The 22698-nt window shown below is 46.3% G+C and overlaps 1 protein-coding gene across 7 annotated transcripts in view; it reads left to right on the forward strand.

Moving 5' to 3' along the window:
* The window catches only part of fam110b (family with sequence similarity 110 member B), a 189985-nt gene that overhangs the window by 53775 nt on the left and 113512 nt on the right, over window positions 1–22698 (forward strand). For 2 of the 7 annotated variants that reach the window (XM_038809409.1, XM_038809404.1), the window contains exon 1: window positions 8807–8945. The exons of the other annotated variants lie outside the window; for them this stretch is intronic. The gene's annotated coding sequence lies outside the window, so the exon portion shown is untranslated. Of the gene's footprint in view, window positions 1–8806; window positions 8946–22698 lie in introns of those variants that run through there. 7 annotated transcript variants of the gene reach the window in all.

The raw sequence follows: 22698 nt of genomic DNA on the forward strand, positions 1-22698 counted from the left end.
TCCTGAAGGAAAACGGAGTCCGTCACATCAAAACGGCCCCTTACCATCCAGCGCCCAACGGCCTGGCAGAGAGAGCAGTCCAGACACTTAAAGCAGGACTCAAGAAGCAGCTGGCAGCGTCAATGGACACAAAGCTCTCCTGCTGGCTGTTTGATTACAGGACCACACCGCATTCCACAACGGGCATACCGCCAGCTGAACTCTTAATGGGAAGGCGGCTGGGAACGAGGCTGAGTCTCCTTTTCGCAAATTTAACGGGGAAAATGGAGAAACAACAGGAGGCCCAACGAAGGGGGCATGATAATAGTCGGCAGCAGAGACATTTCCAGGTGGGGGCACCGGTTTGGGTCAAGAATTATGGGAATGGACCAACGTGGGTCAAAGGCACGGTAGAGTCCCAAACAGGGCCCATATTCTATGAGGTTTCAATCAGAGGTAAGGTGCTGAAGAAACACCTAGACCAAATAAGGGCAGCGGAACCACACCTGGAGGCAGGCAAAGCAGGACCACCTCAAGCTGGGATAGCCCAGACGGAAAGGATACCCACACCCCAGCCCCGAGCAATTTCTCCAGACCCGTCATCCAGTCATCAGAGTTATCAGTCATGATAGCTCATTGAGGGGGCCCATATAAGCACCTGTGTAGGCTTTGTGAGCAGTCTTAAGTTGACTGGACTGCTAGCAGCACTGTTTGTAGCTGCTCCTGTAATATCGTTATTGTAAATAAATATTGGTGTGGTGACAGAACTCCTGCCTCCCGTGGATTACTACAATTTTGAAGCAAAAACAGGGGAGATCTCCCTTTCGTACTGGCTACTAATCCCTCCGCCAACCTATCATGTGATCTTGCTATGTGCAAATTCATTGCCACATTTCTATATTACGACAGTGGCAACACTTCAAAAGTACTTAATTGACTGACCGAAGCCTGCGTAGACTATCTCTTTACGTAATATGATTTTTGTTTCCATTTTATATTTTGAAACATGAACAGGCTAAAGTAATAAAATAAAAGAAATGGGAAGGATTCTTGCAGTGTGTATGTGGAGGTTGATGAATATTTTATTATTATATCCAGATCGGTGCCAGTAAAGTAAAAGTAACCTATTTGTTAAACTTGAAACCTGTCTGACTGGTTCTTTTATGGTCTTAGCATGTAAACAGTTAAATACGTATGGAATTTTTCTAAGTTGATGAAAAATACCCTGTTTTCAATAACAAAATGGGGATGGAAAAAGAGGGGGTGATCATTCAGCCCCTCCTCATTCAATTGTAACCGAACCCAATCATTGGAAAGCGTTGGTCAGAAGGAACTGCATGTCCTGTTTTGTGAAGTCGGGGCATGAATTCACAAAGCAGGTGATCGCAATAATGTCCCAACAAAAAAATGATGTGATTTCCCCAAAACCAATCAAACTCAAAGAAAAATTACAAAAGGCGAAATGCTGTAGTTCAAAGATTTACAAAAATTTGATATAGGGGGCTGGATTCTCCGGTCGCCAACTCCGAAATCGCGTTTGTAGAACAGCCGGAGAATCCAAGTTCCCAACTGAATCAGATGCGGTGCCACTTTCGCGATGCTCCGTCCCCTCCAAAGCATGCCACGTATCGACGGCCTCAAGACATTGCCTGAGGCCGGCCCCCGATGCTCCGCCCATGACCGGCCGATTTCCTGACGGCGTGGGTCGTGTGTGGTCTCACCCGTCGGGAACTCGGCGTGTCAGCTGCGGACTCAGTCCAGCGCTGCCACAGTTGTGGGAGGGCTGATCCGTGGGCAGGGGGGGGGCATTATTCGGGGCTGGGGGTACTGTGGTGGGGTGGTCTGGGGCGCGTGAGCCGGCCGAAGGGGGGGGGACTACTTCGCAGGCCGGGTCTCCAAGCAGCCGCCACCATGTTGCACGGCGCAGCCGCAGCATGCCCCCGCCGTGTGCCTGAACCCAGAAATTCTCCAAAGCATATTGCCAGTTAGAGCTGGGTGCTCTACGCTGCCGTCCTGCTCTGTTCCCACGCCGGCGTGGGGACATAGCCCCAAAGTCGGAGAATCTAGCTCAGGTAGTTTTACTTGACGAGAACTACCCGTCTTCAAATGAAAGTGTTTGTCAATAACCATCTTACATTTCACAGCATCAAATTGTTTTTTCCTTGGAACTGAGCATTTTGTTCATTGGTCTGTGAAATGCTTTACTCCACACAACCCGTTCCAAACTAATGACATTTTATGGAGAATGATATGCTGCGACATTCTAGTCTATTTCTATTTCGTACATGAACAACCTTGCATGGTGGTCTTGTATACCAGATGGGTGGCCAACTACTAAGGTTTATAAATTATAAATGAAGGATGGCACATAAGCCAACTATATATAATGTCCCTTTGTGACTTTCCTGCTGAGAAAAGCAATGTTTAAATGTATTTTAATGTATTACTTGTCTTGTAAAGCTGAACAAATAAATCAATGGTTGAAATAACCACCCTATTGAAAATGTTGATTCAGTCTTGATTGAATTTCTGCGGGTGTTGCTTTCAATACATATTTAAAAGGATACTGAAGCCTGCTTTACCCATTACTATAAAGCCCTACCATTTAATTTCTCCTGCCCTCCAGTCTATCACAAACCTTCCTTTTTGTTCTCCTCACCCTTCCACCTGCTCTAAACCTATTTGTACATTTCAATCTTTCCTCCTTTCTGAAATAAAAAGGCCTTCGAGCCTTCATTAACCCAAATAATTAATTTTATTTCTGTCCCGGGCTGCTGTCTGACCTGCAACATTTTTCCAATTTTACTGCTGACCTGGGCTAGATTTTGAAATCTGGCCCCACAGGTGAAGGACTGTCTTAACCTATTGAACCACCCAGAATCAATTCTTTTATACCCTGTTTTGCAGCTTTTGGACCAGATTATGTAACCATCAGAGAAAATAACAATTACCCATGTACCTTGTTCTCTTTCCACCCCTCATTCTTTTCCTTCACTGCTCCTAGAGATCCCTTCTTTACTTCATAAATAAATAAATAAAATTCTATCTGAATCTTAGTCCCTCTTTACCACATGCTCCCCTTCCCCATATTGAAATTCTGAATTGTGTGCCTTAGTACCTAATTAATTCATTTAACTTTTTGAGTTTTATTAGAAGGGCCTGATTCTGACTGGAACCAATTCATAGCCGTGTAGAGTCTGTTTATACCCATGCTTGTTGCCTCCTGTAGCTGAGTTGTCTTCAAGGCAGAATTGCTTTTTTTTTTACAATTAGTGGCCTTCCTGGTCTAGTGCTTTCCTATTACCTTAGTGAATTTAAATCCCCTCAATTTTAAAAATATTTACATGCATACAGTGAGCATTAATGATTTAATCAGAAAAGCCAGTTGAAAAGATTTACTTAAATTAATCTGTTAATTAGCACCATTTGTGTCGTATTACAAATTTTGCAGAACACAAACAGGCCATTTGGTCCAATTGGTGTTTAGCCTCAGGAAGAATCTATCCACCCTTAACCTAACTTCTCATTAAATGCATCAATTATGTTCACTTCAGCCACTCCATATGATAGTACATTTCACAGTGAGTTTCTCGATTCTTTTCCTGAAGACCCGTGCTCCTGTAAAAATGTTGTTCCATTTGCACTGACATCTCTCTTGGATGCCTGATCTAAATTATAATTTTTCGTTTGAGGGAGCAGCACGGTGACGCAGTGGGTTAGCACTGCTGCCTCACGGCGCTGCGGTCCCAGGTTCGATTCCGGCTCTAGGTCACTGTCCGTGTGGAGTTTGCACATTCTCCCTGTGTCTGTGTGGGTTTCACCCCACAACCCAAAGATGTACAGTGTAGGTGGATCGGCCATGCTAAATTTCCCCTTAATTGGAAAAAATGAATTTGGTACTCTATATTAAAAAAATTCAAAAGAGTGTAAGGAAGTTATGTGATCTTATGATGGGCATTACAGCCCAATCCTGTCTTAATTTAATCATGTATGTTCTAGCTAGTCATTAAAAATTATGGCTAAATTTAAGAAATGGATACTATTGCTAAATTAAACTAAATTAATTTGTTTAATTAAATTATTTTAATATCATATTTGACAATTACATGACACTAAGGGTACAATTTAACGGAAAAAGTTCCAAGTGTCAGATCAGGCGTGACTTCCTGGGTTTTTCCCGTCGGCTGAACCGGTGAGATCGTAGCCCGTATTTAACGGGCCGAAAATGATTCCCCATGAACTTCACACCGGTACTGGCTGCCCCGCCAGCTGATTCGCCAGACTCTTACTCAGCAGCTCCCCATTATCCAGGGGCTGCTGCTTTTTCAACAAACATTTTATTAAGGTATTTATGGTTTTATAACAACAAAAGATACAAATACAATACAAATGTAAACATAATTCAGTGCCTAACACCCCCCCCAACCAACAACCATACTACGCCAACATAGCTTATACACATATTTCCCAAGTCCCTCCATCTCCTCTCGCTGATCCTGCCTAAACTGAACTAAGCAAACTAACTCCTCCTGCCCCACTTATTCCCTAACCCCTCCCCCTTATTGTATCTGCTAACAGTTTAGTTTTCCCCGAAGAAGTGGATAAACGGCTGCCATCTCCGGATGAACCCGAACACCGATCTTCTGAGGGCGAACAGAATTTTCTCAAGCCTGAGAAACCCAGTGATGTCGCTAACCCATATCCAACGATTTTGGGGGCTCAGAGGGCCTCCACGCTAATAAGATCTGTCTCCGGGCTACCAAGGAGGCAAAGGCCAAAACATCAGCTTCTCTCGGCCCCTGGACTCCCAGGTCTTCCGACGCTCCAAAGATGACCACCTCCAGACTCGGCATGACCCTCGTTTTTAGCACTGTGGACATGACATTGGCAAATCCCTGCCAGAATCCCCTAAGCTTTGGACATGCCCAAAACATGTGGACATGATTCGCGAGCCCTCCTGCACACCTCACATATCTGTCCTGTATTCCAAAAACCTGCTCATCCGGACCACCGTCATGTGTGCCCGGTGAACCACCTTGAATTGTATCAGGCTGAGCCTGGCACATAATGAGGACGTGATGACTCTGCTCAAGAATCCTTCCACAAACTCGCCTCTAACTCTTTTCCCAGCTGATCCTCCCATTTAAACTTTACCTTCCCTATCTGGGTTCCCTCCCACTCCATAAGTTCTTTATAAATCCCCACATCCAATCACCATGCTTGTGCCCAAGCACACCCTGGCACTTACCTACACAACCAGTCCAAGTCCAAATGAAATGCCATCACAATGCACCTGCCACAGGCACCCCCCCCCCCCCCCCCCCACTACACCGCCAATGCACCAAGCACGCAGCTTACAATACCACCTTGTTATCTCTACACGAGAAGTTAGCTCATAATTGGCGTGAAAGTGCCCAGATGGATGGCGGAATTCCAGATATTCGAGTCCTCATCCCCTATGAGGAATGTGTCCTGGAGATTGCGGGGTTGACCGAGGGGAGAGCAGTTACCGACAGATTTGTATTCAACCTCATGGCCCAGCATACCCCCATTCTACCATTAGCACCAAGCCAAGGGATCAACCCTGGTTCAATGAAGAGTGCAGGAGAGCATGCCAGGAGCAACATCAGGCATACCAAAAAATGAGGGGTCAGCCTGGTGAAGCTACAACACAGGACTACTTGTGTGCCAAACAGGATAAGCAGCAAGTAATAGACAGCTAAGCGATTCCAGAACAAACTCATCAGATCTGAGCTGTAGTCCTGCCACACTCAGCTGTGAATGGTGTTGCACTATTAAACAACTCACTGGAGGGGAAGGCTCCACACATATCTCCATCCTCAGTGATTTTGAAAAAATTTATTTTTTTACAAACATGTATCAAAACAGGTTACGGCAAATAAACATCCTGGGAAACCTACTTCCCAACAGTAAACTATAGTTTACTGGTGGACAACCTCTGGGTAACAATCTGGTGCGCACCACACATATGCTGATGCAATCAGGTGGAGCCAGGAACATCCAAGTGAGTCCATAGTCTGTGTTCCCAGGACTCGGCTGAGTCCCAGTCAGATGCCAAGCCTCTCGACAAGGTTATCCTGGAGCTGATGCAGACGCCAAGACATGGCCATGAGATTCCGGAGGGGAGATCGGCGACTCTCTGGCTACTGCATAGCCAAATGGAGGAGTCCCAAAGGCTACGGGCGCAGAGATGGCGCCGGCAATGTGTGGCATTGAGGCCAACACTATTTAGGTGGTGATCACAGTGCAAAGCCTCAGCGCCTTGAGTGGTGGTGTCCAAGGCATGGCTCGGACAGTGACGACCATGACTGCGGGCCTCAACATCATGTCCCAGTCAATGAGAGACATGTCCCAGAGGCAGGTGGACATTGCGGAGGCACCCCAGATCATGTCCCAGTCACTGAATTGGTGCTGACAAAGAGGAGGTTCTAGGATTGGGAGCCAGATGGCACAGAGGCCCCTCCTCTTGCTGGCCCTTCGCCCCCATGGAGAACCCCAGGAGCATACGGGCGTTGTTTGCACAGCATGGTAGCACAAGTGGATAGCACTGTGGCTTCACAGCGCCATGATCCCAGGTTCGATTTCCCATTGGGTCACTGTGCGGAGTTTGCACGTTCTCCCCGAGTCTGTGGTGGGTTCCCTCCGGGTGCTCCGGTTTCCTCCCACAGTCCAAAGACGTGCAGGTTAGGTGGATTAGCTGTGATAAATTGCCCTTAGTGACCAAAAAGGTAAGAGGGGGTATTGGGATAGGGTGGAAGTTGGGGCTTAAGTGGGTTGGTGCAGACTCGATGGGCCGAATGGCCTCCTTCTGCACTGTATGTTCTATGTTGTGTTTGGTCTTCTCTACCTTGTAAAGGAATCCACCAAACACTTTGACTTGTCCAAACCAGGATCTTTATTGAGTCTCGTGTGGTAAGGCAGCAATCTGTTACAAAGCACGTTATCATGGAGTCTCCTTATTACTCCTCTGGACCTACACCTGGAACCGGCCATTCACTTGTATGTCTTCCTACCATCTGCAGCCAACTAATGATGGCCAGATGTGTCTCCACTTATATGGTAGTCACTGGTCATATGGCCATGTTCGTGGTTCTGCATGGTGTGTCTGCACAGCTACCTGCAGGTAGGAGCTCACACACCATCCATCTATGATATTGCCCATAGACATATCACCACAATGGGCACCATCCGGGAGGAGGGAGTGCTGGAGGTCAACCTGGTGCCTGCCATCAGGGAGACGGCAGTGATCTCCACCTCACCAGAATCACCCCCTCCTGACACCGGTGCATCTAAAGGTCAGCAGGCAAAACAGGGTGGCACAACAATGCCAGTGACACCTGTATGTCAGCCAGAGCCCTCTGGCTCCAGGCCCTCCAGAGGACACCTACCAAGGACATCAAAAGGCTACAGGACACAAGAAGCATCAGGCTGCCTCCACCTCTGATGTGCATCCTGAGGACACACCGAGACATAGCGGCAGAGCAAGGAAGATTAAGAAAATTGAGGATCACTTGGTATCTGGGGGGGCACTCTCTGCAGCCAGAGACAATGGAGGTTTCAAATGTTCACCACTAAAGATCTAACATCTGATACTTGCGCAGCCTCTGTCACGTAATCATGTGCACCTCCACACCCTGCAGCCCTCCACTCTCCTTGGTCTCATGGACGGCTGGTGCTGGGGTTGTGGGTGTGTGGCAGTCCCCTGCACGTGGGGTGCCACCTCTAGACTTCGTTGACGTTGCTGCCTCCTTCCCCGGCGTCTGGCCTCCTGGGCTGCCACTAGCACCACTCGGGCTCTCGCTGTGTGATCGACAACACCGTCCATCTTGATTGCTGTGAGGAATTTAAGAAGACGAGAGGCCGAATATCTGTTAGGCTTCCTCACCGGGACCCTCCTGTTCCCCCAATCTTCCCCTCACCCTTCTGTGTCCTGCCTTCTCTCAGTGCCATACGCCGAGCCAGTTGTGCTGGAGGACCCTGCTCTGCACACACACCCCAGACCACTGCCAGGATCAATAGGGGGACCAAACTCTAGTACCCTCCCTGATGCACACACTCACCCTCTGCTCATGGGGATATCCCCACTGATAGAGCCCAGGTCTTGGGTGTTCAATTGTTGGCTGCTGCCTCTGTGGTGCTGCCACCCCCAGGATTCAGGCAGAGTGCCTAAGCCTCAGTTTGATTGGAATGCTAGACAATAAAACTCATCTGAGACGTGGCACGTGTACCCTGGAGAGTGTACGTCAGAATATTTTGTTTTGTTTGAGAATACATTTGAGAATATTTTGTTTATTAAATGGTCAACAGGAACAAAGATTTGAAAATCAACTACGTAACATTCCACGTATCACACTAACCATTAACCACAAGGAAAAGGCGGCATAGTGGTTAGCACTGCTGCCTCACCTCTTCAGGCAGCCGGGTTCAATTCCGGCTTCGAGTGACTGTGTGGAGTTTGCACTTTCTCCCCATGTCTGCGTGGGTTTCCTCCAGGTGCTCCGGCTTCCTCCTACAGTCTGCATGTTTATCGAATTCACAAACGTTCGATTCACAAACATTTGAGGAAAATATTGCAATTCAAATTGAATTGGCTTATTTGCATTAACTTCTAGGTATGTGTTTTCTATCACAGTAAATTGTAAATATACTGAGATTAGCAGTCCATTTATTCGAGGTGGAGGTGTCAGCATGATAAAGAGTATGTGCAGGATAGTGCAGGTGTCATTTTCCGTGAGAGGCTGACCTCAGAGCTGGACAAGTTATAAGCTTGTATAGCAGCTGTAATCTTAATGCTGCATTGGCGAGAATAATCAGGGATGTACTTACAGTTGACAAGTGTCTTGTGATTAATGCACAGTAAGTAGTGTTCTTTCAATATTGTGTTTTCGGAGTGAGATAAATCCGGCTACAGGCAACATCCAGCAAGGACCCTCCACATCGGGCGAGTGGGTATCTTTTTCTTTTTTTCATGTTTTACGCAACACATTTGTGCATAGAAATGAATACTGTTGATCATGCTATTGAATTTAATATTGCTGGATATAATATAATTTGTACTCCTGTGGGACATAGCAGCAGATGTGACCCATTATTATTGTGGTAGGAATTAGCTTATTGTTGACTTATTTTTGGCAACTGGAGCACAGATCTATTGCTGTGCTCCCCGCTTACACCTCAGAGTGCATGTAATGTTTTTGGATATCTATCTTTATTCTGTTTAATTTACTCTTTATAAACATGTTTCTGAATGCCAAAGCCTCTGCGCATTTTACAAGTATATTCCGGGATTGTTTGATTACACAAGGCCTCAAAGGTTTGGCATTGGGTCCCTTATCAGCATTGTTTGTTTTGAGATAGCGTTTGTCTTGAGCATGCATTATTCAGAGTAGAAATGGCAACTTGTTGTTAGAATGACTTTTTTAAAGCAACATTTCACTTGAAACAATTTTGCAAATGCAATTAAGCAAAAGCACAGCATCTTTTCACAGGCAATGGATTAGGCCCAAGTCCTTGGAGTACTTGGATGTTGTATTGAAAAATCATCAACATTTAATTACTACAGGTATTTTTTGTAATTACGTAATCTTACATGCCACATCATGTATTACCTTTTAAAAGAAATGCATTTGGACAATGTGTCTATTTTTGTAAATTTTAGTTTGTGATAGTTTTACTTTTAATAATTGTGATTAAAGGTAAGGCGCAGCCTTTCTCTTTTTGTGCTTTAGAGGAAATCACCTCCGTGGAAGTGTCTATTTTCCTTTAATAAGGGAAGAGTCATACGTCAATTATTTGTATGCCTCATGGCGAGGTTTGTCGATTTTTGTATTTGATACAACTTGTTTCTTTAATTTAAAGTGCCCAATTCCTTTTTTCAATTAAGGGGCAATTTACTGTTGCCAATTCACCTACCCTGCACATCTTTGAGTTGTGGGAGAGGGATCCACGCAGACACTGGGAGAATGTGCAAACTCCACACGGACGGGGACCTGGGGCCGGGATCGAACCCTAGTCCTTGGCACAGTGAGGCAGCAGTGCTGACCAGCGCGCTACCGTACTGCTCTATTTGATACAACTTGTGACGGAACTTGATGTGCCATCTCATTTATTTATAGACACTTTATCACAAAATGGGATTTGGTGATGTGGTTATTTGGACAATAACTTGGGACCTGCGTTCAAATAAAAACCCAGATTGATGGAATGAAATTCTAATCCATCTGCTGGTAAGGGCCTGTATGCAATAGATTTTCTCAGTCGTAACCTGCCTCCCATTGGGCTTAGGCTATCAGCACAAAAGTGCTTGTAAATCAACACTATTACCAACCTTACTCAGACATCAAAGTCATTGGTGTAGGAATAGAAAATTGTCATGTTGGTGCAGTAATGAAGCTCTCAATCTCTTCTACTGTTTCTCTGTTTAACTTTACACCTCAGGAGTGCTTGATGTTCGCGCTGGCTTATGTTAACGAAAACAACTTCTAATTAATAAAATAATCTGAACTTCGATTACCCAAGGTTAATTCAAACCCCAGGTCCCTGGTGCTGTGAGGCAGCGGCGCTAACCACTGGGCCACCTAATTAACAATGCTTCTATGAAAAAGTTGTTGCAAATTTAATATAGTTAAATCTGCAGCTTTATTTTCAAGTTTATTCTGCAAATTGAAAAATAAAGGGTGCGACAGGATCCTGTGCGTACTGCGCTTAGTCGAGTGTTCCCGGTGTGATGATATGATCTGCATACTCGTCTGCCATTGGGCCAGAACGTCGGCTTACCGTTGGCCCTGGTCGGTCATGTGCCTCTCGACCGATTGGCCGAGAGGCTGAGTTAACCACGCCTCTATCAACGAGGTATAAATGCTCAGAAGCCTGACGATCGTCCCTTTCCACTGTAGACGATCGCCAGGCTGTGTTCTAGTTAATTAAAGCCTGACATTGGTAAATCACTCGCCTCACGTGCAATCGATGGTGCATCAATTTAATTAACTACAACTTTGAAGATGGAGTTCCGCATCAAGCCCGAATGCCTCCGCATCAGCCCGCAAACTCCGAACTCTACAGAACTTTTCAAACTCTGGCGAAGGGTTCCTGGCATCTACAACCACCCCCCCCCCCCCCCCCACCGGGCCACAGAAGCTGCACGTCCTCCACTCCAGCGTGGGTATTGACGCTTACTCAATAATCGAAGACGAAACAGATTATGATGACGCTATACAAAAGCTAAAAGGACAATTCATCAAACCGATCAACAGGGTATTCGCTCGACATCTGCTGGCCACCAGAAAGCAGGTCCCCGGTGAGTCTCTAGACCAATACGCCCGGTCCCTCTGTGCCCTGGGGAGAGGTTGCGCCTGTGAAGCGGTGTCCGCTACAGAGCACATGGAGCTACTCGTCAGAGACGCTTACATGGCTGGGATGCTGTCTCCCGTGATCCGCCAGCGGATGCTGGAAAGAGACGAACTCAGTTTAACGGAGACGCTGACTCTCTCCGCCTCCCTGGAGGTCGCAGATCTAAGCGCTCGCACCTATGACCCTGGCCAGGCCGCCTCCTGGCACGCTTCCCACCAGCTACCCACCGCTCCCGGCCTCCCTCAGGCTTGTGCCGCGGGGCGACCCGATAAATCCGCGGGGCCCCGCTGCTACTTTTGTGGGTGCGCTAAGCACCCTCGCTCGCTCCGCCCTCTGTAAGAGCTGCGGGAAGAAGGGCCACTACTCCACGGTCTGCCAGGCCAAAACGCTGGCTGCAGCGTTTCTGGAAGCTGCACAGCACTCTTTCCCCCCCCCCCCCCCCCCCCCCCCCCCCCTCCCCCAGGCCTCTGCAAACGGCCTGTGTGCCTCCCTCTCTCCTCCAGGGCCCCTCCAGCCGCTCCCGACTCGCGCCCCGCCGGCCGACATGCGCACCTCCCCGGCCCCTCCAGGCCTCTGCCTGCCCGCCGCGCACGTTTCTCCCCCCCGCCGCCGGGCCCCGGCGCCCGACCGGCTCGCCTCTCCGGGCCCCCCCGGTCCCTGCCTGCCCGCAGCGCGACTCGGCTCCCCCCGCACCTGGCCCGCGCGCCTTACCTCCTCCCACAGCTGATGCACCTAGCCGGCGTCCTGGAGCCGGCCTGCGCGCCTCTCCGCTCACAGCGCCGGCAACGCTAGCTCCGCCTCCAGCGGCCACGAGGGCTTCCTGGGCGCCGCCATCTTGGGGTGCCGGCCCCACGTGCGGGTCCTGGGCGCCGCCATCTTGGGGTGCCGACCCCACGTGCGGATACTGGGCGCCGCCATCTTGGGGAACAGACCTCACCTGGGGATCCGGGCCACCGGCTTCCACATCTGCCACGCAAGGTCCCTCCAGCATGGAATCGGACAGCGACGACGGATTTTCTCCACGGCTCGCGGCCGTTCACCCCACATATGGATCCTGGCCACCGACTTCCACATCTGCCACGCGAGGTCCCTCCAGCATGGAATCGGACAGCGACGACGAATTTTCTCCACGGCTCGCGGCCTGTTCAGCTCGACCAGTCTCATCCACGCACGCTCGCAAAACGACTACGCTGATCCACCTCAACGGTCACAAGACGGACTGCCTGCTGGACTCTGGGAGCACGGAAAGCTTCGTTCACCCTGACACGGTAAGACGCTGCGCGCTCCCTGTCCATTCCGTAACACGCAAAATCGGTTTAGCCTCAGGTTCGCACTCCGTCCACATCACCGGGTGCTGCATCGCGGACCTCACGGTCCAAGGGAAGGTTTTTTAAAATTATAAATTCCTTGTCCTCCCTGACCTTTGCGCACCGGCACTCCTAGGACTGGACTTCCAGTGCAACCTGCAGAGCTTGACTTTTCAATTCGGCGGCCCTATACCCCCCTCACTGGCTGCAGCCTCGCGTCCCTCAAAGTGAACCCTCCCTCCCTGTTTGCTAACCTCACCCCCGATTGCAAACCCGTCGCCACACGGAGCAGACGGTACAGCGCCCAGGACCGATCCTTCATCAGGTCCGAGGTCCAGAGGTTGCTGACGGAAGGGGTCATCGAGGCCAGCAACAGTCCCTGGCGAGCCCAAGTGCTGGTGGTCCGGACGGGGGAGAAAAACCGGATGGTCATCGATTACAGCCAAACCATCAATCGGTTTACGCAACTGGACGCGTATCCTCTCCCCCGTATCTCTACCATGGTAAACGAGATCGCGAGATACAAGGTCTTCTCAACTGTGGACCTTAAGTCCGCTTACCACCAGCTCCCCATCCGCGCGAGTGACCGACTGTACACCGCGTTCGAGGCTGACGGGCGCCTCTACCACTTCCTTAGGGTTCCGTTTGGTGTCACGAATGGGGTCTCGGTCTTCCAACGGGAGATGGACCGAATGGTCGACAAGTACGGATTACAGGCTACCTTCCCGTACCTTGATAATGTCACCATCTGCGGCCACTTTTAGGCGAATCTGCATATTAAAGCATGGCCGCTAGTCTCACTTTAATGTGCAGATACCCGAAGTGTGGGATCTATCTCCTTTGCCTCGGAGGCCTCTGGCGAGCACCTTTTTCTTACTGGTCTCCAAAAACAGGGATCTATCTTCATTGCCTCAGATACGTCTGGCGAATGCTGTTCAGTACTAATCTCAAAAAATGGGGGCCAGACGGAATGGCACTTGTGGGCCTCTCCCAGGGGATGGGAGGCTCCCAGGTGCATACCCCCGGGCAAGGTGGCACCCTGGCAAGGCTGGTGCCACCTTATCATCCTGACACAGCCAGCCTGGCACTCTGACAGTGCTTCGCTGAGAACGCTGGAGAACACACGGCTAAACGTGCTTCTTTTGGGGCTTTGTTCCTTTTTGTAAAATTGTGCCCATCGTTACAATTTCCATAATGACTGACTTTTTAAAAAAAAACCTTACTTCCATTTAATACCTGAAAGATAACATGACAAAATTTCTATTGCAGACATTTGCTGTAAAGCCAGACTAAATACACTAGATGGTATTTTCTGAAAAAATGGCCACTTGTCCGCTTCTGACTGAAAACCGGAGTCTTTGTCCTCAGAAACACTGCCAGGTTTTCTGTCCAGATCTTTTGACACTTTTTTGCTAGAAACAAATCAGTGGGCCTGTTTAGTGCAGTCACTCTGGCGGGGTGGGGCCTCATAGAGCTGGCAAGCCCGGCTGCACAGATAGCAGGGTGTCTCAATCTGCGGTACAAATATACTTCCTCTTCCCCCCCCCCCCCCCCCCCCCCCCCCTCCCCCCATCACCAATCAATGAAGCCCACCAATCACCAATCAATGAAGGATTTACCCCCAGGTGGCACTGTCAGGGTGCAAGGGGCCCAGACTCTGCCCTCAACCCTGGGATCTCCAGGCAGCTCCACACTCTTGACATAGTCATCATGATACTGTAGTGAATTGTGCATGCATTAACGTCATGCTGCCAGGAGGAAACTTCACACGGGTCTGGAGGGTATGGCGTAAAGTCGTTTAATTATATTTTAAAATACTTAAATTGATGGAAGTCAATGCACCATAGATGCACCATTGAAAGAATCTTATCAGGCTGCATCACAGCCTTGTATGGCAACTGCTCGGCCTAAGAAACTACAAGGAGTCGTGAACACAGCTCAGTCCATCACGCGAACCTGCCTCCTATCCATTGACTCTTCACTTCCCGCTGCCTTGCGAAAGTGGGCAGCATAATTAAAGACTCCTCCCACCTGGGTTATTCTCCCTTCCAAACTCTCCTATCGGCAGAAGACATTTACATTGTGTATTTGTCGTATGTCCTACGTTTTTCATGTATTTTCATGTATGGAACAATCTGTCTGGACTGTACGCAGAACAATACTTATTTTAAATAAATTTATAGTACCCAATTCATTTTTTCCAATTAAGGTTCAATTTAGCATGGCCAATCCACCTACCCTGCACATCTTTGGGTTGTGGGGCGAAACCCACGCAAACAAGGGGGGGGAATGTGCAAACTCCATACGGACAGTGACCCAGAGCCGGGATCGAATCTTGGACCTCGACGCTCTGAGGCAGCAGTGCTAACCACTGTGCCACCGTGCTGCCCCTAGAACAATACTTTACACTGTACTTCGGTACACGTGACAAATCTAAATAGTTAAAGGTGTGAACCCGATCACATCACCGGCGAGGGGTGGGGTAGAAGATCTCATTCTGAGACCTCTGGTGCAAATTCAGTTGTGACCCTCTCGCCAGAGTTAGCGGCCATAATGGGATTTTCGTGTGTCTCGAACAAGCCTGAGAAATGGCCACTTCCCTTTCTAAGCAAGCTAGACATTTAAACTACAGAAGGAATACCCCTTTATTTTTTATCTAAAACTGAAAAAACACACTTCTCAGGCATATATTACACTGTTCTTTAACTAGATATTCGATTCTCCCAGAATAAATGATTCTTGGCCATTGTGCTTCTATTATTATCCTTTCTCAGCCTGGAAACTTCTAACCCCAGAACTGTCCTTCACAGTGAGAGTTTTATGGGAGATCCTCCTAGCTCAAGCTGGAATACTGTGAACAGTTTTGGTTCCCTTACCGAAGGAAAGGGATACTGGGCGGGATACTGACCCACCAACGCTCCATGTATTTTTCAGCGGCAAGCCGCCAGTGGGATTTTCCGGTCCTGCTGTTGTCAGTGGGATTTCCTGTCGACTGCACCCCTCGTCGCTGGGAAACGCATTTGCCGCCGGTAGGACCAGAATATACCGTCGGTGTGAATAGCCAGTAAATTCCGCCTACTGTCATCAGAGGCAGTCTGGAGAAGGTTCACGAGGCAGATCCTGCAGATCTGGGTATGGATGGAGTTTCTTATATGGAGAGGTTGAGAAGGTTGGGCCCGCTACTCATTGGAGTTGAGAAGAATGAGAGGGCATCATATTGAGACATATAGAATTCTCAGGGGACTTTTAAAATATTATTTGTTCTTTGGATGTGGGCGTACTGGCTGGGCCAGCATTTGCCCATCCCTAATTGCCCTTGAAATTCAGTTGGAGGGCAGTTAATAGCCAACCGCACCTCTGTGTAGGTCTGGAGTCGCACGTAGGCCAGATTGGGTGAGGATGCCAGATTTCCTTCCCTGAATAATACTAGCAAACCAGATGGGTTTTTAAGACTTTTAATTCCAGACTTTTATTGAATTCAAATTCACCATCTGCCATGGTGGGATTTGAACCCGGGACCACAGATCATTATCCTGAGTTTCTGAATTACTAGTCCAGCGACAATTTCCACGATGCCATCCCCTCCCCAGGGTCGATGCTGAGAGGTTGCTTCCCTTGTGGGAGATTATCACCAGATCAGTCATGATCTCATTGAATGGTGGAATAGATTTGATGGGCCGAATGGTCTACTTATTTTTTGTTTATTTTACAAATTTTGAGTGCCCAATTAATTTTTTACAATTAAGGGGCAATTTAGCGTGGTCAATCCACATCTTTGGGTTGTGGGGCGTGAAACCCACGCAAACACTGGGAGAATGTGCAAACTCCACATGGACGGTGACCCAGAGCCGGGATCGAACCTGGGACCTCGGAGCTGCGAGGCTGCAGTGCTAACCCACTGCGACACGCTGCTGCCCTGAATGGTCAACTTCCGCTCCTCTATCTTAAGATCTTGTGGTCTCATGGCTAAGCGAAACTTCCAATTTTTGTTTCAACTTCTCATGAATTTGGTAATCCGTTCCCAAATTTCCACTCGCATTCCAAAGCAGTGAGCCACAGAACTGTGTTCAATTCAAGGGGAAAAAAATTGTTTTAATTTCATTCCCCTGAACAATAAGAAAGTTTACGTATATGTTTCTCATCGCCAACATTTCTAAATGGGCTGTATCCAGAAAATATTCTGTTGTGTTTATTTCCTGCAATGTGGTATGTTAATGTGTGCCACTAATGTGAAGTTTACTACTTTTTAAAATATCTAATTGCCTGTACAAGTTTACCCATCAGGATATCCTGCCATAACATCCTCGGCACTCTGTTAAGGCCATTGACTCCCTTGCTTTACTCCACATCTCCAGATATGGAGATGAATAAATGTAGATGCATATTTCATTTTTGTTCTTGTTCCCTTTGTATTTGGATCTTTTTAATATCAGACATTATCAGCTATCTCCCCCAAGTAAAATCGATAAAAATGACCCATTTACTTCATGAATGCAAGTCAACTTCTCCGCATTTTATGTAGGGAGTTGGGCACAACTGATGTCTTCCGATGCAGCAATGTTAAAGAGCAAGAGATTATTTATCCAGGGTGCAGATGTGCTTTCAGCTGACTGGCGAGGGACTTGTTCAAAGCAGCTGCCACAGATTTTAAAAATATATAACAAATAAATAGGAACGCCATCACCTGCAAGTTCCCTTCCTAACTTGGAACCATATCTCTGTTCCTTCATCGTCGCTGGGTCAAACAGCTCAAAGTGAAAGTCATAGACTATTGATGGAATGAAGTAAAATTGTAGACATTGTGGAATCGACATGCAATGTCAACAAATCAACATCCAGGCTTTGGGTCAATTGTTGAGAGAGTGGATCCACAAGCTATACAAGGGCAGAGCATCAGTGGATCCCAGTGGTGAATATTGACCAGTGGAATTGGAAGATAGGATAGGAGCAGTGAGTTAACTCCGAGCCAGGGGAGTTTGGTCCATCAGCAGTGTGCACCAACCATTCTCCTGGATCAGCAGAATGATGATGAGCTCAAGGAGGGAAATCCAAGGATCAAGAGCAGTAAAGACCATGCAGCCAGGGAAAAATGAAGGGTATATCTATGGAATCAGTACAGATGACTGCTAGTCCAGGGAACAACTATTGCATGCGGAATAACAGACTATCAAATAGAGTCGGATCTGATGCATTCTAACCTCTAAATTGTATTTCTAAATGATTCCCCAGGGAACTAAATAGGTGTTCCTTTGTGGGGAAGTATAATATATTTTTAATGGGTTACACGCTGTCTGCAACAGTAGTAAGTCTGCTGGTTGAGCAGAAAATCCTGCCCTTGGCCTGGTATTTTCAGCCCTTCCTCCGGCAGGATCATTTGGTTCTGTCGAAGGCGACCATCTGTGGCGGCTTCGACAGTGGGGCAGGCGAGCCATACACTTTAGCAGGGCCAGAAGATCCTGCTGCCGGTCCATGGCGTAAAACATGCCATGCAGAGGGGCAGTGGGGGAGGGGGGAGGGACGCTGGTGGTGACTGGAAAATGGCCTTAGTTTATTTTACTGAATAGTTTAGTTACTGGAAGATGTGCCTAAACGTAGACCATGCAACTTTGCCTTCTTAGGAAGATATCAACGTTATCTACTCTCTCGTTATTGCATTTTAAATTTGGTTGAATACAAAGTAGAGATGAGGGAAATGTTTTTAAAATGTTCATGTTTCTTATAGCAGCCACTTGGACTTGCCTTCAGAAATTGCTGGTAATCTACCAAGATTATAATCTATAAAAAAACTATTCTCTTCATTTGAAAAGTTTGAACATGCTGAAAGCCACTAAGAAAACTTTTAATGATTCTATAGATCAGTTTGCAATGAATGTTTCTTGAAATTAAGTAAATTACAGCAGTTTATTCTGCTACATCATAAAATTGTTGCATTTTCCCATTAAGGGGCTGCCTTTACATTTGTCCCTAATTTGTCTATTTGTTTTACTAATTTGCCCAAAAGACCATATGGAGAAGCAGAAAAGATCTTTAGAAGCAGGCAACTTGGTAAAATTACAGAAAGATGCAATGGGATGCCTGATTTTATAAATAAAATACAAAAACTTGGAAGTAATACTAAACAGGGATATGAGCAGACAAAATGGACAAAACTTCTGTAAATGGTTTTCACTATAGGCAAATGTGAGATCTTTCACTTTGGACCAAAAAAGGACAGAACCCAGTAATTTCTAAATGGAGAAAAGCTAGAAACCATGGAGGTCCAGAAAAAATGTTGGGATTCTGGTACATAGAACATTAAATTGTAATGAACAGGAATGTAAAATAATTAAAAAGGCTAATGGAATGCGGAACTTTATAATCAAGGGTTAGAAATCCTGCTTCAGCTTTACAAAATCTTGGTAAGAACACCATCTGGAGTAATGTGGATAGTTCACAACAGAATACCTTGGGAACGGTATATAACCAGTCTCGGAGAGAGTGAGGTGTAGATTCATCAGAATGATATTCGGACTATAAGAGTTGAATTATGAGGAGAGATTATACAAACTGAGGTTGTATCTCCTGTCATTTAGAAGATTGAGGAGTGATACAAAGAACAATACAGCACAGGAACAAGCCCTTCGGCCCTCCAAGCCTGTACCGGTCATGATGCCACCCTTGGCCAAAACCCTCAGCACTTCCTAGTGCCGTATCTCTCTATGCCCACCTTATCAATGTATTTGTCGAGATGTCTTCTGAACGCCGTTAATGTATCTGCTTCCACAATCTCTCCTGGCAATGCATTCCAGGCACTAACTACCCTCTGTGTTTAAAAAAAAACTCTGCCTTGCACATTTCCTCTGAATTTTGCCCCACAGACCTTAAACCTATGCCCCTGGTGACCGACCCCTCCACCTGGGAAAGAGTGCCAGCCCATCCTCTCTGCTGATGGTTATTTTCAAGATCCTCCAAGGAACTGATGGCATAGATAGAGATAAACTATTTCTCCCAGTTGCAGAGTCTGCGACTAGGGCACATAGTCTAAATTGATCTTCAGGAATGAAATTGGAAATAATCTCTTCCACAATTGGCAAATGACGTGTGATCAGTTGTGAATAAATCCAAGATCGCTGGATTTCTGTTAATCAGCGTATTAAAGGGCAATGGCTGGAGGAGGGGGGGGGGGGGGGGGGTGGGGCAGTGTGGTGTTAGAGAGAGAAAGCGCTTGTAGCGTATGATCGCAGATCAGCTGTGACCTGAGTGGTGTAACAGGTTGAAGGATTAAATGACCTGCCCCTGTTCCTTTGTTCATTAGACTGCAATTAAAACCTCTATCCAGTTTGCACCATCAACTGTTCGCAACAATATCCAGGCAATGATGAATGTTCAGAAGAGGTGTACCAAAATGGTCCCAAAGATGAGATGCTTTAGTTAAGTGGCTAAAGAAACTGTGACTCTTTATTAGATCAGGACCTTGCTGCAACTGTATTGGGAGGTGTGAATGTTTAAGGTCAGCGGGTGGGTGCTGATTAAAGTGGGCTGCTTTATCCTGAATGGTGTTGTGATTCTTGAGTATTGTTAGAGTATTGTTGGAGCTGCATTCATTCAGGTAATTGGAGAGTATTCCATTAAATTCTTGACTTGTGTCTTGTGAATTTGGTAGACTTGAGTTTGAGGATTCAGAGATAAGTTACTGACTGCAAAATTCCAAGCCTCTTATCTGCTCTTTTCTGACCAGGAAGCGGTCATTGTAGAACAATCCATTTCAAAAGAAAACTGGATAAATGTTCCAAAGACAAAAAAAAGGAAAAAAATGTGGGAAGTGCATGAGAATAGATGGATAGCTTAACATTTTGCCTAACTAATTGTCTGAGAGGATCCTAGTTCAACCGTGGTTACACCAGTCCAGGCAAGACGGTATTGCAGTGTGATCAAGAAAGTTTCTAAGAGGGGCTGTTACAGATTATCCGGAACCCACAAGGATAGATTAGTCGATTTGTATAATAACTTAAGTTTTAAAAGGAGAAATAAGTATTAGGATTTGTGCAATGTCAGCTTTTTGTTGGGAAAAAAATAATTCTTTAAGTTAGATTTACTTCAAAGGAAAGCTGAATGCTAAAGAAGCTGAGTTAATCCATGGGCCTTTAAAAAAAAAGAAACAATTGATCTTGCTGACTGAACAGGTTGTGCATGGATATTGTTACATTCTCCACCGATAACATTTAAAAGAGTAATTTTCTCCAACTCAGTGAAAATAAAATCATTGGACAATATTTCACATTTTAGAAGCTTTTACTGTAACAAACCAACATCATTCAAATGTTAATTAACAAGTAAAGGACATTTCAAGTAAAGGACATTTCAAGTAAAGGACATTTCAAGTAAAGGACATTTTAAGTAAAGGACATTTCAAGTAAAGGAAATTTCAAGTATAAGATATTTCAAGTAAATAAGTAAATTTCATTTTGAATAGTCAATCTAACAAAGATAGGCCTCATGAAGTTACAAGCACTCACTTTTCCTACTGCAAAAATGACAAATGTGGGACCATATGTAATGACAATCTTTCTACCAATGTCTTAATTTTGTAGGAGATTGCACTTCCCATCCAATCATTTCAGTCCTGCAGCCACATTCACAAGCAACTATATTCTCTCTGAAATCCTTTTACATGGTTATGACCAACAAAGCACAAATCTATGAATCCCCCTCTCACTCTGATCATGACAGTCCTAATGGCACAGAATCCCCAGACTTTTTTCTTCAATCCCCTTGAAAGGTCTGGTGGACTATGGCAACACTGACAGAAGCATTTGGTCTTGTCCAATGCACATTCCCTTGGGTCTTCCTGTCTTCTGTTCTATGTTCTTTACAACTCTATGACATGCAGTAACATGATGTTGAATTTTCGTTCCTGAATTGGGAGTGCAAGGTCTGATTTTTGTTCTGGGTCGGGGGACTGTGGGACAGAAAGTGTTAACTGTGGTGATATGCATCACTGTAAATACACAAGGAGTTCATGTAAATACACGTAGACTAGGTAGACACTAGAGGGAGTTCAAGAGATATGACATACAGACATTCAACCAATAGGTTAGTAAGACAGGACACGACCAATGGGCATTCACGATACACACAGAGGTGACATTACACCAGCCCATATATAAGGACACAACACACATGATCTTCCTCTTTCCAGTGGAGACACTTAGTGAGCACACAGGGTTGATTGAACCCATCACACCCACCACGTGGATTGTAGCAAACTGGTTCGTCAGTCTGAGTAGCTATAGCAGGATTAACAGGAGAGTCGAATCCAAGTAGGAGAATCGTTAACGGTTTAATAAATGTGTTAAAGCTATCTCCAAGTCTGAACCTTCCTTTGTCAGAGTGCACATCAAGGAAGCAGCTTATGCTACTTCAAGAGCATAACAAAACACTAACTACAGTCTGACCTGCCTGCCACCTCTGGAAAGACTTTGGAGGCAGTCAAACGAATTGCTGAGTCTGAAGACTGCTGGTTACAATTCCTGCCTCACTGCTCAGGGACTTTGTGGCAGTGTTTTTTTTAAATCGGTGAAACCAAAAAATGAACTCTCCAGTGTCCTGCCCCATCTTTGCCTCCTCTTTCCCTTTACCCACCCCTACTCATACCCATGGGCCTTTTTATAGCCTGTATGCCAACTTAGTCCCAGCCCTTGCCACCTCTCACCACCCTTTGCCATTACACCATCCATGCCAGTTCACCCAGTATTTACCCTGGGCATACCTCAAGGCCAGGATGAGTTCTAATTATCTATTTCAGACTTCACTTTATTTTTAAAAATTACCTCCCGCATTGACCTAAGTCTGGTGAATACATTTGGTCACACTCAAGTATGTAATCCATTATAAAAATAAATATTTGTATTCATAGCCCCATATCAAAAACAGTTAATACTTTTATAATCACTTAAGGGCTGTTTATCAAACTAGAATTATGTCAATTTCGCATGCCACATCATGTATTTACTTTTTAAAAGAAATGCATTTTGGACAATGTGTCTATTTTTGAGAATTTTCG

This window comes from Scyliorhinus canicula, chromosome 10 (assembly GCF_902713615.1).
Source record: "Scyliorhinus canicula chromosome 10, sScyCan1.1, whole genome shotgun sequence".
Taxonomy (NCBI): domain Eukaryota; kingdom Metazoa; phylum Chordata; class Chondrichthyes; order Carcharhiniformes; family Scyliorhinidae; genus Scyliorhinus; species Scyliorhinus canicula.